This window comes from Humulus lupulus, chromosome X (genome assembly GCF_963169125.1).
Source record: "Humulus lupulus chromosome X, drHumLupu1.1, whole genome shotgun sequence".
NCBI classification, from domain to species: Eukaryota; Viridiplantae; Streptophyta; class Magnoliopsida; order Rosales; family Cannabaceae; genus Humulus; species Humulus lupulus.
The window spans coordinates 73,050,730-73,066,905 of record NC_084802.1 but is presented as its reverse complement, the minus strand read 5'-3'; positions in this window follow the sequence as shown (position 1 = coordinate 73,066,905).

Genomic DNA, 16,176 nt, shown 5'->3' with positions numbered 1-16,176 from the left:
ATGATTATAATGCCTGATAGGTCGAGTGATTGATTATAGACGTACTTGAAAGTTATGCATCCAAGGCAGTCAATTGGACCAAGAAATGTTGATATCGAGACCAGAAATGATAATCAGGGCCAGAACCCTCTGCCTACCCCTTGGAATTGCCAGCAAATGTTTATAGACATGCAATCGAGACTGCAGAGGCAAGCGGAAGAGATCAAGTGATTGAGGCAGCAGGTTCTGCCAGGGAACGCTACTCCATTTGTTTTGCCGGTAGTGGTACCAATTTTGGCTCAGCCTGGGGTTGAGAACAGATGGGAATCACTGTTCGAGAGGTTCCAGAAACACTACCCTAAATCTTTTAAGGGAGGCCTAGATCCACTTAGGGTTGAGCAGTGGATGGGCATGATTATCTCCATCCTCGACTATATAAGGGCGGCGGGCAATGATAGAGTGGTATGTGCCACGTGTATGTTACAGGATGACGCCCGGACTTGGTAGAAAGTGGTATCCCAGATTCGAAACGTAGTAACGATGGGCTGGGAGGAATTTAGGCAGTTGTCCTAAACTCGAAAAGTAGATTAGTTGTTCCTTTTAATGATAGAGTTGACCTCGCATATCAAGGCCCTTAAGTCCATAGGGGATACGTGAGGCATCTTACAGGGCCTTTGCAAAGGGACAGCCTTGCATAGCGATACCCTTAAGCCCATATGGGAGACGCGAGGCATCTTACGGGGTCTTTGGATAGGGATAGCCTCGCATAGTGACGCCCTTAAGCCCATATGAGAGATGCGATGGATTTTAAGGGGCATTTGCATAGGGACGACCTCGCATAACAAGTCCCTTAAGTCCCTTAGAGGTGCTTAGGCGCTTGGCCTTTGCAAGGGGCGTTTCAAATTCACCCAGCGTTGCATGGCATGGCCCTTAGGCGTAGCGTGGTTGAACTTCGCAGCTTTGTGTGTGAGGCTCTATGGGATAATTTTCCCATATTCACACTTGCCTCCAAGTCTTTGAGAACACTTTCATGTGTGTTTGTATACTCTTTCATACACTTTCCGTGTGATATGTATGGCACTCATGCTTTGTCTTTTCTTGAAGGGGCATGGAAGGCTCACCTCTGGAGTGATATCTAGTGGTGAATGAAGAAACACGAAATGCACCTTGGTGGTGTGTTTCTTTCTAGGATATAAATAAACACAAAATCAAAACTCACTTTGGTGGTGATCCAAGTGTGTCCTTAAAATTGAATGAGAGCCAACCATTCCCAAGCACGGATCCCAAGGTTGTCAATACCCTTGATCCCCACTCTCCATTTTGAATTCGATCCAAGGGCTAGGGTGCTTTGGCTCTTCCTATAAATACCCAAGACTTGGAGTTGTTTTTCACACTAAAGATTACATAGCCTAGTGGTAATTCCTTGAAGTCACTTCCAAGAGCTCCAAGGTTCCATCCTCCATAGAAGTGTTTTGTGGGGTAATTTTTGCCACTATGAAATTCCTTTTTCTTCTCTTTTTTTTTTAACTATCCATGCTTGCATTGTAGTGAGTATAGGGTGCTTTCACTTAGGAGGCCATCCTCACAAATTCAAAGGTCCATCTCACACATATCCAGGGGCCTGTTTCCATGCACTCTAGGGCCTCCCCTCACATACCCAAGGTCTCATTCATACACATCCTAATATGCTTCCTTTTGGTAATGGTATATGCACATTTTTCTTATCTTTTATATGAGAGCAGGGCCATATATTAGTATGACCTTTTCCTTAAGAGTTCCCTGTTCCCATGGCATGTTAGGCGTGTATATATGGGTCCTTATCTTACGCCAATTGCACTACTATTGTATTGTAGATATAGGGTTGTATCCAAACACACACATCATCGATTCTTAGCTTGCCTGTGGCGTCTGGACGGTCCTTCAAAATTCCTCCTGATGTCAAACCTATCAAGTTGACATATTCTGACTCTGAAGCTGATACCCACCAACCTTCTGCAAATGCGGATGTGTGAATACTCTACCTGCAGCGGTTATCCTACCTTAGGTAAAAGGCACAGGCCCTTGAGAGTGAACTCGAATTCATCGCCAATGGTGGGGGTTCGAGTTCCCCCCATGGAACGAGGCATACGTTTCCCAACTAAAATCAACCATTCAAGATTGCATAGCCAAAATTTCTTGTCTAGAGGAAAATCTGCCTCATGAAACTCCATCCCCCTATGGTACTAGAGCTCCACATGTCGAGGGTCGTACTCATGGGGGTGTCGATAGTGATCCCCCGAACCTGAGTTTCTTTACATGGTATTTCCCTCATTTCTTCTTCTGTCCATGGCCAGACGTCATAGGGTCAAGCAAAATACGGGTGCACGTAGGACATGTAGAGAGCCTTCTAGGGGTTGATGAATTCAATTGCTAACAAACCATTTGTTATTTTTGTCCAGGTATCAGACATGCCGAGGGAGATCCCTAAAGATTTCTAAGAATGCGAACATCGAGTTAACTCTGACCCAGATCAAACTCTCTAACATACTAAAGGCCCATCGACTGTCACCGAACATCAGCTTCGTCATTCCATCCCGTAACGATCATGCATCTAAGCCGCCAGAAGGGCTTGTAGCTTTCAGTGACTCGATGATCAAGTTCGGAGGGGCCTTTCCATTCCACCCCTTCTTTGTTAGGGTACTTAACTATTTTGAGATGGCACCTCTTCAGCTGTCACCCAACTCTTGGGTTATGTTGAGTTTTCTGTATGTGTTATATAAGCAAGTGCACCTTCGGGGGCCCTCTATGAATGAGATCCATCATCTATTCACTCTGAGGGTGAACCCAACAACCTCGGGCTTCTATGAGCTCCAAAAGGTTGTGACTCTCACAGGGTATCCCCTCGTGGAGGGCTCTATTTCCAACAGGGGTACGTGGAAAAGCGATTTTTTCTTCACCAACGGTGTATCTACCCAGCATACACGTTTCAACACATCAAGTAAGCCTTTTCTATCTTCATATATACATATATATATATTTACTTGTATTTATCCCTCTTCTCATGTTTGCCTTACTATACCTATTTATTTTCCTAGGCCTTAGGTCTTGAAGTGGTTGTCGGCCCCACTTTGAGGCCTGCAACTCGCGAGCGTATGGCGAAGGTCATGGGTATGTCAGCTTCATTCAAACAAGCATGCTACCTTTTTACTGAGGGCAATCTCTATTCATCCAAGTTGTTGTCTCTGGACCAAGCCATTTCTTTGTACTCAATCTCATCCAAGTCTACCAACCTGAAGAACATAGATGATGATGACGATGATGAAGACTATCACTACTCCAAAGATGACATGATGGACACCGAAGATGAGCTTAAGATGGATTCCGAGAACTACTCTTGTTTAAGATCCTTGGCTAACGAGGTCGAGGAGGTTTCAGATGATGGATGCACTGATGACGTCACTTCTCGGATCCCATCACCGGTAATAGGTAGCGAGTTTGCCTTCACCACCCCTCTTCTTGCTTCCTCTATTCTGAAGAGGAATTTTGTCTTGCCTTCCTTCAATGATGTTCTTTCGCCTTTGGGAGCGCATATGGGACAGGCATCCTCGAGTGCCTCAATTCCTAAATAGGTGACTCCACGTCCCTCTCCTACATTGATTGATTAGGACCTTCTTCGTCCCCTTTCTTATCTAGGCATGTGTCAACAGGTATACATGCTTCCCTTCGTCGAGCCCATACCTCCACTTCCTGGAGGCATCCTTTGGCGACCCAGTATGGAGAGGCCATGAGCCACTACATGGGGAATATTTTCAAAGGCGAATGGGGGTCTGTGTATGACATTCCAGATATCAAGTTGGGTGAGGCTTATATGCAAGCCTCCATGCAAATGCATGTCAAAACACTTAATGTATGTTTTTCAGTTTTGATATTGCCCGATCATTGATGTTTTGTTTCATTTCTTTATTTTTAGTTAGGCCTCCATCTTGGGTCACCGTGTTGTCGCTGAGAATTCTTCATCCATGCAACGGTTACAGTTCGAGCTTGAGGGTGTGATGAAGGACCTATCCTTGGCCAAGGCAGAGAAAAATGAGTTGACTGCACAGGTCAGTGACTTGGAGGGCTAGCTTGTTGAGGCGGTTCACCAGAGGAATGTTGCACTAGCCAATGTCGCGTCGACCTCTCGGTCTAACACCAGGCTCAAAGCCAATATTCATACCCTGAATGAAAAGATTAACGCTCCTGAGGTTGAGCTGGTGAACACTGAGAATGGCATAGTCGAGCGCACATTGCATGCCGTGTGGAGGACTAATCTTGATGTCAACCTATCCCCCTTCAGAGAGTAGGCGACCGAGAAGATTTCTGAGTGGAAAGGTCGGGGTGGGATCCCATAGGCCCCTCTCCAAGGCTTATTATTATTATTATTATTTGTTTTGTGTAACCCTCTATGTTTTTTTCTTTTGCATGGAACTTCTTTAAGTCTTTGGTTATATGTGGAACTCTTTACGTCTTAGGTCCTTTTAAGTTCACCTCTATGTGCGGAACTTTTATATATGGGACCTTTGCTTATCTTTGTATTGACTGGGAGGATGTATTGGCCTTCTAAGCCTTAGTCGTCCTATTTTGGTTATCATGCTTAAGGGGCTTTGATAAGTCCCTCTTCTTTGATGAATTCTTTATATCTTCCTTGGAATGATGATAATAGTCTTTTTGGTGCACCTTGACTATATTTGTAAGGACATGTCAACCCTTTGGGCTCTTGGCATCCTTTTATATTATTTGCACGCGTTATTTTATTTGAGAAGCGTCCTTCTCGTCATTTTTCATAGTACTACTTTTACAAGGGTCTCTTTTGGGACCCTTTTTGGCTAGACAGCTTGGTGGCCGCTCTAGGATTATTGGTAGATGCTCTCCTTGAGGCCTTACCCCTCGTGGAGGAATTAGCCTTTATCATAAGGTTATCCTCATGAAACATTTTGACTTCTTTTCACAAGTGTCTTTGTTCAAACTTTTTTTGGCTAGATGGCTTGGTGGCCACTCTAGGTTCATTGGTGGACGTCCTCCTTGAGGCCATACTCCTCGCGGAGGTATTAGCCTATCACAAGATTGTAATTGTAGAACCTCTTGGTTCCCTTGACATCCATAAGGGTAGCTAATCCTTATGAATTCAAGAAATTCTTTGCAAGCCTTTCTTTTTTTCTTTTTTGCTATATACACTGCCCTCCAAGTGGTTGATGGGATTTATCCCGTCGAGAAATTTGATCATTTTCTCATGTACTTTGATAATTTCAATTGGCAATGGGTATACAAGAGTCAGATATGTGCTCGCATAAATGAGAACTTCAATACGCAAATAAGAAACATATTCATTAAGGATGAGTAGAGTACATAGGTATTCTGGACAATAATGTGTCTACTTCATCATGAGGGTAACTAGGTGACCTATTTAATTCATAGCAGCCTCTGTGGAGAGGACTTACTACTACATTGGGAGGTTAACTAGGGTAACCTCTTTGATTCATTGTACTAAACGTAAAGCCTTACCAGATATTCCCTCGAAGGCCAGTATCCTCAGGCGGTTACGATCATCCTCCGCTAGGATGCATTCTAGAGATATTTCATAGAAGTCACCCATGTCCTCTATTTCTCTCTTGAGCATACTTCCCCATATTCCGCTCTTTGGATGTATCCCTATGGTGATGGTCATTTTCAACTCATCCTTAGATAACCTTCCCACTTTAGCTACCTATGCGTTGAAGTGTGAATATACTTTCTCAGACTTTAATTTTCACCTTGCTTTACATATACGTGGCTCCCAGTGGGTGCTGCATAGTCAGGGAAGGTGCAGTGTCACCGGAGGCATTCCCCTCCACGAGATGTCATGTGTGGTTCTTTAGGGTGAGATGGGAGAGGTTCTACTTGGATCTCCCTCAAAAGTGGAGATTCTTCCACAGACTTATTGGCTTCTAGATTCTTTTTCTATGCAACTCCTATTTGGTTTCTAAGGTTCTTCATCATGTTGCCTAGCTCCTTCCTCCTCCTGTTTATCAAGTTCAGAAGGTCATTGATGGGTGGAACTTGGGTCTTTCTCTCCTTTGTGAAAGAAGCTGTGAGGGCCTTCTTTCCTTTCACTTCATCTTCTCTTTGTTGGGACATGCCTCTCTTGTCCCTCGGCTTCTTCTTTGAGGAAGAGGTATTCACATCATACGCGTGCTCCGAATTTCTTGATCGCACATGTGGAAAGGGACCTTCATGGTGCTTTGGATGTGGGGAACGACTCTTTCCACCATCAACGAGGGAGGTTGTTTCCTTCTTTCCATGTTCTTCTCCTATGCACATGGTGGAAGGTACATCAGACTTTGCTTGTGCCATGCAATAGAGTACTTCCAACATTTTCCTCATCGTTTCCTCTAACTTTTGGTTTTTTAGGCGTAGCTCATCTATCTCTCTCTTATATGTTTTGGTCCTGATCTCCTTAGTGACTCGGGGGTCTAATCCTTGTGGGATTGGTTCTATGGATGACCATCGCTGTGGGTCCCTATGGCTTTGTCGTTGTGCGGAGAGAGGTATTATAACACTCTCTTGCCCCCCAGGAATAGAGAATATAACGGACAGGTGATAGATCAAAGTCACCGCTTTCAATTCTCTTAGGGATGGTCTCCCCAATACCACATTGAAAGCTGAAGCGCAATCTACCACAACAAAGTTTGACATGATAGTGGTTTGTCCGGGTTGCTCCCCTTTGGTGAGAACTAACTAGATCGTTCCTAAGGGTTGTATCGACTCCCCAGTGAATTCATTTAAGGAGGTGTGGCACGGCCTCAAATTCCTGATTCCCAATCCATCTTCCCCAAAGTGGTATGATATAAGATATCTACTAAATTTCCATTATCCACGAGGACCTGGTGCACCTTCATATTGGCTATATGGACAGTTAGCATTAAGGGGTTGTTGTAGGCGAAAGCTTCCTTGGAATATGTACTCCTTCCTTTTCTCTACTCTCCTCCAAATGCTAGATCCCTGAAGACCGTTCTTAAGTCTCCCTGCACCTCTAGGACTCATTCACGGGCTTGTGGTGAGGATGGTCTATCCTTTGGCCTTGGGTTTTCCCTTCTAGCATACCTGCATAAGTGCCCCCTACGTATGAGCTCCTCAATTTCCACTTTCAAATAGTTACACTCTGTCGTGGTGTGGCCAATATCCTTGTGGTACTAGGAATACTTATTGGGGTCCCTTTTGGATCGGTTTCTCTTCATCGGTGAGGGTCTCTTGAAGGGGACTTGATTTTCAGTTGTGAGGAAGATATGGTTCCTGGTATCTGTCAGGTTTGTATAGAAGGTGGATAGTGTTTGCCTGGGTTCACCTCCGCGTGTGTGTTTTCTCTGTTAGTTGTCCCTCGGCCCTTCATATGCTCTCTTTTTATTTACATCATTCGAGCCCTTGTGGGCCGAGGGATTGGATAGGAGTTCACTTCTTCCCTCCTTAAGGTTCTCATGACCATCTTCGACACGAATGTACTTTTGTGCTCTTTCATAGAAGTCATCTAAGTTAGTGACCTATCTTTTGAGCATATTTTCCCTTAGCTTGCTGCATGGGTGTACTCCGGTGATGATTGCCATTTTTAGTTCTCCTCTAGTCAAGCTTCCTACCTTAGTCGCTTCCATGTTGAATCTATGAATATAACTTTTTAAGCTCTCGCCTTCACCTTGCTTTACGTTATCTATGAATATAACTTTTTAAGCTCTCACCTTCACCCTGCTTTACGTTAGCCAGGCTAGTCCCCGGCATGGTGTAATCACATACTGCATGGTGCTGCTGAAGAAATTCATCAAAAAATTGTTGCCATGACTTAATAGTTCCTGGTCTTAGCCTCTTGGACCATTTGTATGCAGCCCCCTTCAGCATGACAGCGAAGAATGGCACCATGCTCTGCTATTGATTCCCCTAAACTTCATCAAGTCCTTGAAGGCATCAAGATGGTACTTGGAGTCCGTAGTACCCTCATAAGGGGTCATATGAGGCTCTTTGAAGTTGGTTGGGAGTCATCAACTTGAATCTCTCTTGTGAAAGGTGACTCATAGTCGAACTCATCATCGACAATGTGCCCCTCAGACTTTGTGACTATTTTACACCAAAGGCTTCTCATCTCGATGTCCAGCTCCTACCTCCTTCTATTCAAGGAGTCCCTTAAATGTGAAGGGTTGGCCTTTCCTTTCCCTTTGCCCTTAAGAAGGGCCATAGGGGGTATTTTCCTTACGTCTGACCTTCTTCTATTGAGCTTTTCTCTTAGGTCAGAGGGCTCCTCCTTAGAGGTGACTTCGGCTTCGTTTCTATGACCACCGTCATCCTACCACTTTTGCTCTTAGGGGTACTTTGCTGGCCCAGGGCCTTCATGCTACTTTTTCCAGGGAGTGTTCATGGGGATGGTGGTCTCTCCTCTCCCACGCTCCTTCTCCTTGTGCTTGGGAAAGGGCACGCTTGATTTCCCTTGCAATAGACCGTTCAACACCTCTTGCATGTTCTCTAGCGTGGTTTCCAGCCTTTGATTCGTTTTGTTCAACTCGCGTATCTCATCCTCATAAAAGAGAGTCCTAGAGCTGGAGCTCACAGAGTGTACCCGAGGACTCTTATCGAGTATGTGTGTAAAGGGATCTGAATCCCGGTGGCTGTAGCGCGAAGCATGTAACATCCCAAGTTCGTTAATATGGCTTAGTGCCTAGATTAGTGTGCTAGAAGGGCATAATTGGATGTCTATTTGTTAGTATGATTTAATCATTATTATATATGAGTTATATTATGATATGACTATCTATGCATGTTTAAGTGTATTAAATGTGCTTATAGGCCCGTTTCTATTAAAAATGGCATTTTTCGTAATTTTGACCTGATGAGGGTATATCTATAAATATCTGTGTTTTTTTAGTAGGACCACATTATTATGTGGATATATTTGAGATGTGTGGTACTAGACGATCCTAGTGAGCAATTTGGCATAAAAGCCACATCGGGGATTAATACCCGGCTCGAGGTGAGCCTAGGGGTATTTTAGTAATTTGGTGAATTACCGGGGGTATTGGAGTATAAGTTATAATTGGGAGAAAACATTAGTGTTTGGAAGATTAGTGGGATTAATTTAGAATTTTAAATGGAATTTGAGGTTTAGCGAGAAAGTGGTGTCAAATGACCATTTTGCCCTTGGGGGCATTAAAGGGAAAGCTTTTGGGCAAGGGGAATTTTAGTCTTTTCATGCCATGGATAGACTTAGTCACTTAGAACCCCTCAGAAACTAAGGGAAACACTCGGTTCTCCTCTCTCTATCTCGTTTCTATCTTTCTCTCTTGAAGTGCTTGTTGAACTTTTGAATTTTTGAGGAAGGCTGGGGAACTTGAAGCTTGGTGCTAGGGATTCATTTAAGGGCGGCTTAGGGTCGTGATTTCTCAGTTGAGGTAAGATCCTATGCTCTATTTTGGTGAAATTCTTATGTGGTTTAAGTTTTGGTTGAGTATTAAATTTATGGTTGGGTTTTGATTTGGGTTAAGGATTTGGCTTGGATTTTTGGGCTTTATATGTTGCATGTGATGTGTTGTTAGGAGTTTAGAACTCAATTATAGGTTTGGTTGTTGTTTGGGGCGAATTTTGAGGGATTTTTCTCAGAGAGAATGGTGGAAATTCTAGGTTCACGAGGTTGCGTCGCGGCGTTGTTCTTGGTGCATTGCGGCCCACATGAACTCAAAGGCTAGGGCAATTCTCTGAATCGTCTTGGCACCACGGCGCATGTTCAGGGAGATGGCTTGGGGATCTCTCTGACTTGAAGTGCGCCGCGACCTTTCAAGGGTGCGTTGTGGTGCTAGTTGGGAAAGTTGGCCAACTAAGGTTTTGAGTTGCAGGGACTCAAACCTAAGGGCTCGGGAAGGATTCTACTATCTGATTTAGTAGAATTCGAGGTCCCGGAGGCTAGGCATCAACCTTGAAGCTCTTAATTTGTTTAGTTCTTGATGGTTATCTGTTAATATGATGTGACTAGGGGTACCGCAAGGCTCAGGAAGGAAAGGATCTTGCTCATTGTCGCCTTACCCTATCGTAGAGGACTTGAGGTAAGAAAACCGTCTCTTGCACCATGTGTAGGGCGTGCACCCTAATTATTGGGCACGAGAATGACCGTGTCATAAAACTATTTATAGTTGAATGTTTGCGTTTGAATTTATGATAAAATACTTGTTTGTATTGATTGCTCGGTCAGGATGTTGTTAACGGCATTACATGCGTAATGTATGCTGTAGTGGCAGGGCCATAATGCAGATGCGATACCCGCCATAGTGGCAGGGACATAATGCAGATGCGATACCCTCCATAGTGGCAGGGCCATTGTAAAGTTGTGACATTCATCTACGCAGCATGAGTCATATATTGTTTGAAAAGTATATTGTTTGTAAAATCTGTGTGAACCAGTTGTCGTTATAGGGTATGCAATACATGTTAATGTTTATGTGATTATCTGTGTGATTGTTTGGGGTTTTCTTGCTGAGCCTTGGCTTACGGGTGCTTCGTGGTGTAGGTAAGGGCAAAGGAAAGCTGGACCATCCATGAGTTGGAGAGTTGTAGGGGCAGCGTGTACATACTCAGTCGGCTCAGCCGCCACGGTCGAGATATTTTGAGGAACAGAAGTTATTAGTGTAAATATGCTGCTTAGGTCGGCCAAGTTTATAATTTTTGATAAACTTGTATTTTATTTAGAAACTTTTGGGATCCCTTGTAACTACTTAACCTTTTTAATGAAAAGTTCAACTTTTGACCAAAACTTTTAATACCTAAATGGTCGCTTAACCATAATTACATTTTTAAGTCCAAATGACTTGCTTAATGAGTTAGGCACTATTTTTAACACACAGTGTAATGGTCCTGACTACTTAGGGAATTACAGAGCAGTTGGTGGATGAGGAGGAGGGCGCATACCCAGGCCACCCATGGGGGCGGCTGATGGTTCTGGAGGGTCTTTGTTAGGTTGGACAGCCGAGGATGATGCCTCATTTTCCTCTTCGATGATGCCTCATTTTCCTCTTCAGGGGCTGGATGCTCCTCTGGCGCACCTCCATTCTCAGGTGGTGGAGGGTTTCTCCTTGAGGCCCTTAATTGGTCTCCGTCCAGGTGAATCTCCACATCTTGCGATTCTCGTAGGCATCTTGAACACCTTGGCATTTCTTCTTATCATAATTGATGGAAGAACAGCGACTTGATACTTGTGCTTCCCACAGACGGCGCAAAATTTTTGACGGTGAGAACTCGTCAATGATATTAGGTCAGAAATGTAACGTCCTACGTTTTTGGGTACCTTTAAACGACTTGGGTCGGGATTTTTCCCCCGGGTTAAGAATATTATTTTAAATAATATTATATTTTGTTTGTAAGTATTCCATGAGTTATTGCTAGCCAAAATATGAATTTTGTGATTTTAAAAGTCAAGATAAGACTTTCGGTCCTGGACCGACACAAAAACCCTGATCGGGTAAAAAATCTCAGAAAATAAAATGAAAAATCATGGCAATTATATTTTGGGCATAAAATACTTTCATAAAAGTTAAAGTTTGGTCAAAAATAATAAACCTAAAAGAAAATGGAAATTTTAGGGCATTTTGTGTTAAATGCCTAATTTTACCGAAATGGGGAATTTTATTCCATGAATGGACCTTAAGTTAAATTTTATTATGTGATTAATTAAATTAAATGTGAGAGACATTTAATTTAATTAATTAATGTTAAGTTTGGTGATTAAAACTTAATAAAAGTGAAAAAGGTGTCAAAAGCCAATTTGCACTTTTCTTCGTATGAAACCTTTATTAACCTTTATTAAAAAAAAAAAAAATGAAATGATCATATATGGCAAAGGGTTGGCCGGCCATGTGGTGTTTAGGTGGTGTGAACCCAACTTAATAAAGATAAAATCTCATTTTAACTAAGTCAAGTCAAGTGGGCAAGTGGGAGGGAAAACACTTGAGTGTTTTTGAGATAAATTAGATAGTATATAACTCTTCCATCCCTCCCCAACCGACCACACCACCCTCTCTCATTCACTCATCTGAATTTTTAAGACCTTTCAAAGTGTTCTCTCCATTTTTCAAGCCCAAGAACACCAAGGAAACTTTGAGGCTAAGTCTTGGTCTAGGAAGTATTTTCCCTAAGGTAAACTTTCACTAATCTAGGTTTTTGTAAAGTTTTAAGCATAGAGTTTCAAATAGCTAATTGACTATGTTGTTGGGGGAAGTTTGTTAGGGTTTTGAAAGGTTTTGAAGGAGTCAAAGCTTATAGGAAGGTCCAAACCTTAAGCAAGAACACCAAAGAGGTAAAAAGTTTACTTTTGATGAGTTTGTTGTAGGGTTTTTAGTTTTAAGCATTATTTTGTATATATAATGCTTAGAGTTTCTTGTTGATGATGTAATAAGGTTATGGTAGTTGTTTAATAATTTTTATGATGCATGTGTATTGATTTTTGAAAATGGGAACCAAGACCCCCAAGGATTTTGTAGGATACCCTAAAACAAAACATGTTTTAAGCTGTGACTTCCAAGGGGTCAAGCAGCCACTGTATATTGTTTTAGTAAAATTAAATTGTACTGTGATGTTGTTGAGATTGAGTACATAAAATTGAGCTTTTGAAACACAAAAAAATGTTTAGAAATGAGTAAGTTATGATATTTCAAAGTTTAGGTAAAAAACTGTTTTTTTCGTATTCTTATTTTCGGAACCAAATTTGGACAGCCACTGTATAGGGCAAATGAACCCAGTTTTTTCTAAAATTTTGTGGACATATTTCTGGCATAACCTATTAGTCCACTGTAAAATTTGGTAAGAAAATATTAAACGGTTTGAAAGTTATTAACAGTCAAAGTTTGGAAAAAAATAAGGACTTGAAAATAAGGTCATTTTTACCTCATTGTTGGAAAATGATTTCACCAATCAAAAATGCTCATTTTGACCTAAGATTTTACAAAGACCTAAATGGCATAACAAAAATGGAATTGGGAAATTTTGGAAACAATTGGGTAAGTAAATTTCAAGTTATGAACTAACGAAGTATGTAGTTAAAAATGTGAAAATTAGGTTTTTCACACTTAGTGTAAAAATGAGATTTTGGAACATAAGGTAAAAAGTAAAATTTTGCTTATTTCAAGATATAAATTGGTAAGTCTTGAAATCATATTTTCACTAAAATTATCCCTTTGAGTTTAAATGAATTATTTTTATTAAAGAGTTTTTATTCTTTCTAAAAATAAGAGATTTAATTTATTAATAGTTAATAAATTAAAAGAGGGTTTAAAACCCTATATTTTGAGAAAATAATTAAATAAATTATTTTCCTAGTAAGTAAAATTGATTAATTGCTTTTGGAAAATTAATTAGTCAAGATGAGAAATTTATAACGGTTTTCCTAATTAAGACAAATTAGGCAATTTTCTTAAAACGGTTTTTAGATATTAAAACCTTAAGAAAAATAAAAGGAAAATTTAAAGAGTTTATTTTCTTTAAAAATAATTAAGGAATTTATTTGTATTTTCTGGATATAATACCGGCTAAAATCTTACATATTTTAACCGACTAGTCGAAAGTGCGGGTTAATGGCGATACCTTGAAAGAATAAGATTTTTAGCGGATTGTGGGAAATACCATTGTGATACCCGAGCCTAGGTATCGAGACCTTAGGATAGGTCTCCCCGAGACTTAGGGTTTAGTCTCAAATATTTTGTATAACTTTCCTTAATAGGTTTAAAACCAAATAAGGATTATAAATCCTTACAAATGACTTTTATTAAAATGACCAAACTGCCCAAAATAATAATAATGAATTATTAGTGCCATAATTAATCCGAGTATACTGTATGGATAACTACAGTATTGGCTAAGCGTAACTGGACTGAACGTTGGAGGGTGAAAACTTGCTGAGCGCTAAGGACTCCAAGTAAGTCAACTTATATTGTATGGCTGCAACATGAAATGATTATTGTCTTGTATGTTAGTATAGGGATACATGCACATATATAGGCTGTCATAGAAAGTTTCTTAGAGACGTTAGTCTAGTGAGTGCTGATTTAGAAAATATGAACGGTAGAAGTCCGTCATATCCTAGACGGTTGATCCCCGTCACACTGCTTGATTTTAATTATGTCCGGTTCATTACCGCGACGAGTGGCCATGAGATGAGGATAAGCTGGTTAAACCTAGGGGCGCCAAGATAAATGGGACCTAGGGGCCCTCATGCTTACTTAATCATTGGACGGTTAGAATCCGAGCAAGTGCTCTGATAAGTTATTCCCGGATAGCAGCCGTGAATATTGGCCATTTCGTGAGAGTGCCTAGAGATACTAGGGGTTGCCAAGATAGAGTGAGGTTGAACACCCTAGGGGCAGCTGCTCACCAGCACCACTGATTAACATAGAAGTCTCCGTAAAACCGTGTAAATTGGATTACGCTCTTGGATAAGTAGCGATGCCCTAGGTAACACGATAGTTACCCTTGATGAGAATATTTATTGGCTAGATCTTAGTGTGGAGACTCGGTTCTCTTTTATAGATTAGCAATTATGTTGGAGGGCGCATTACGTCTGAATTGTTGGAAATTGTCGAGCGTTGGTCTCGAATTATATGGTGATATAATATATCTGCTTGCTCTGGGATTTTCTGAGTGCAGGGATATAATTGTTGATAAGATATAGTTGTGATATAATATATCTGCTTGCTCTGGGATTTTCTGAGTGCAGGGATATATTTGTTGATAAGATATAGTTGTGATATAATATATCTGCTTGCTCTGGGATTTTCTGAGTGCAGGATTTTTATCTAGATATGAATTAATTTATCCTTGGTTATCAGGCATGACCATAAGTTTGCCAGGACGCTTTAGCGTTCTTAAAATTGATTGTGTAGGGTCCGAATGGGTCCGGAACCCTAATTCTCTACATGCTTTGTTTGAAAGTTGATCTTACTAAGCGTTTTCGCTTACCTAGTTGTTTCATGTTGTAGGTAAGAGCAAGGGCAAGGCAGAGCAGTGAGCGCTGGAGTCTTCCTTGCAAATGTACATGTGGACCGACCTTTTGGGAAGCCTTTTTATTTTTGGAAATGTTGTGTAATTTTCCTAAACTAGGCTCACTCTAATCTTTATAAAACATGTTTGTAACTAAATGTTAAGTATGGCCATACGACTTTTTAAAAAGTTTTTTTTTCTATGGGTTTTTGAGACATTTTGTTAAATGAAAACATTTATATTTCCGCATTATTGAGTCTTGAAAATCCGGGTCGTTACAAGAAAACTCAAAGATATATCTAAGAAAATGATGTACTTAGAAGGAACTTACAGAAAACTTGAAGGGGAAAAGCTTTGAACAACAATGGAGAAATGATACCCGTATATTACTCAATAGCCTTAGTACGCAGTGAATTTTCCAACCCCTTAGTCTGAGGGGTCAAGGTCTATTTATAGTGGAGCTCTAATGGCTCCTAATACATTGTGGCCCTTGGGGGCAAGGTCGTACATGGGTACTTTGTCAGGGTAGTGGTGCAAGACGTAGTGGTACAGAAGGTTGTGGTGTCGGCCATGGTACATGGTTAGGGGTACGCAGATCATACCACCACTTCTCGTACTAATTTGTACTACCACTACTTGTCAAATACAGATGTCAGAGCCACACCTCTGACCTTTTCAGTCCAGTACGTTCTGTACCCATAAGTATACCCCATACATGATTGTTGTCCTTGTTCCTCTAAGATATGCCTTGGCTCCAAGCTTCTTTGTATTCTACTACACGCTCTGCTGGTGACACCTACCTTAGAGAGTAAGATAGGGCCTCATCAGCGAAGCAGATGTTCCAAAAAGAAAAGGGGATTTGGGAGACAATAGCCTCGCGAGGTGGTCTACGGGGTCAATTCGTGAGGGGTCTCTAATGGTCTCATCTACAAGTGCAAGATGCGAGGGCGTCTCGCATGGTCTCACAAGGCTTCACGGCATGATGCGAGGAATGGAGAGACGAGCATCTCGCATGGTCACTTAGGTGAGAGGCCAAGGGGCTCGCAAGGTATCGCGAGGCATCTCACAGGGCCACCTAGGGGAGACGCAAGGGGGTCTCACATAGGGACAGCCTCACATAGTGAGGCCTTTATGTAGCACCCTAGTTGGCCAAGATCGTTACACTGTGTGTTTAAAATAGTACTTAACTCACTAAGTGAGTCATTTGGA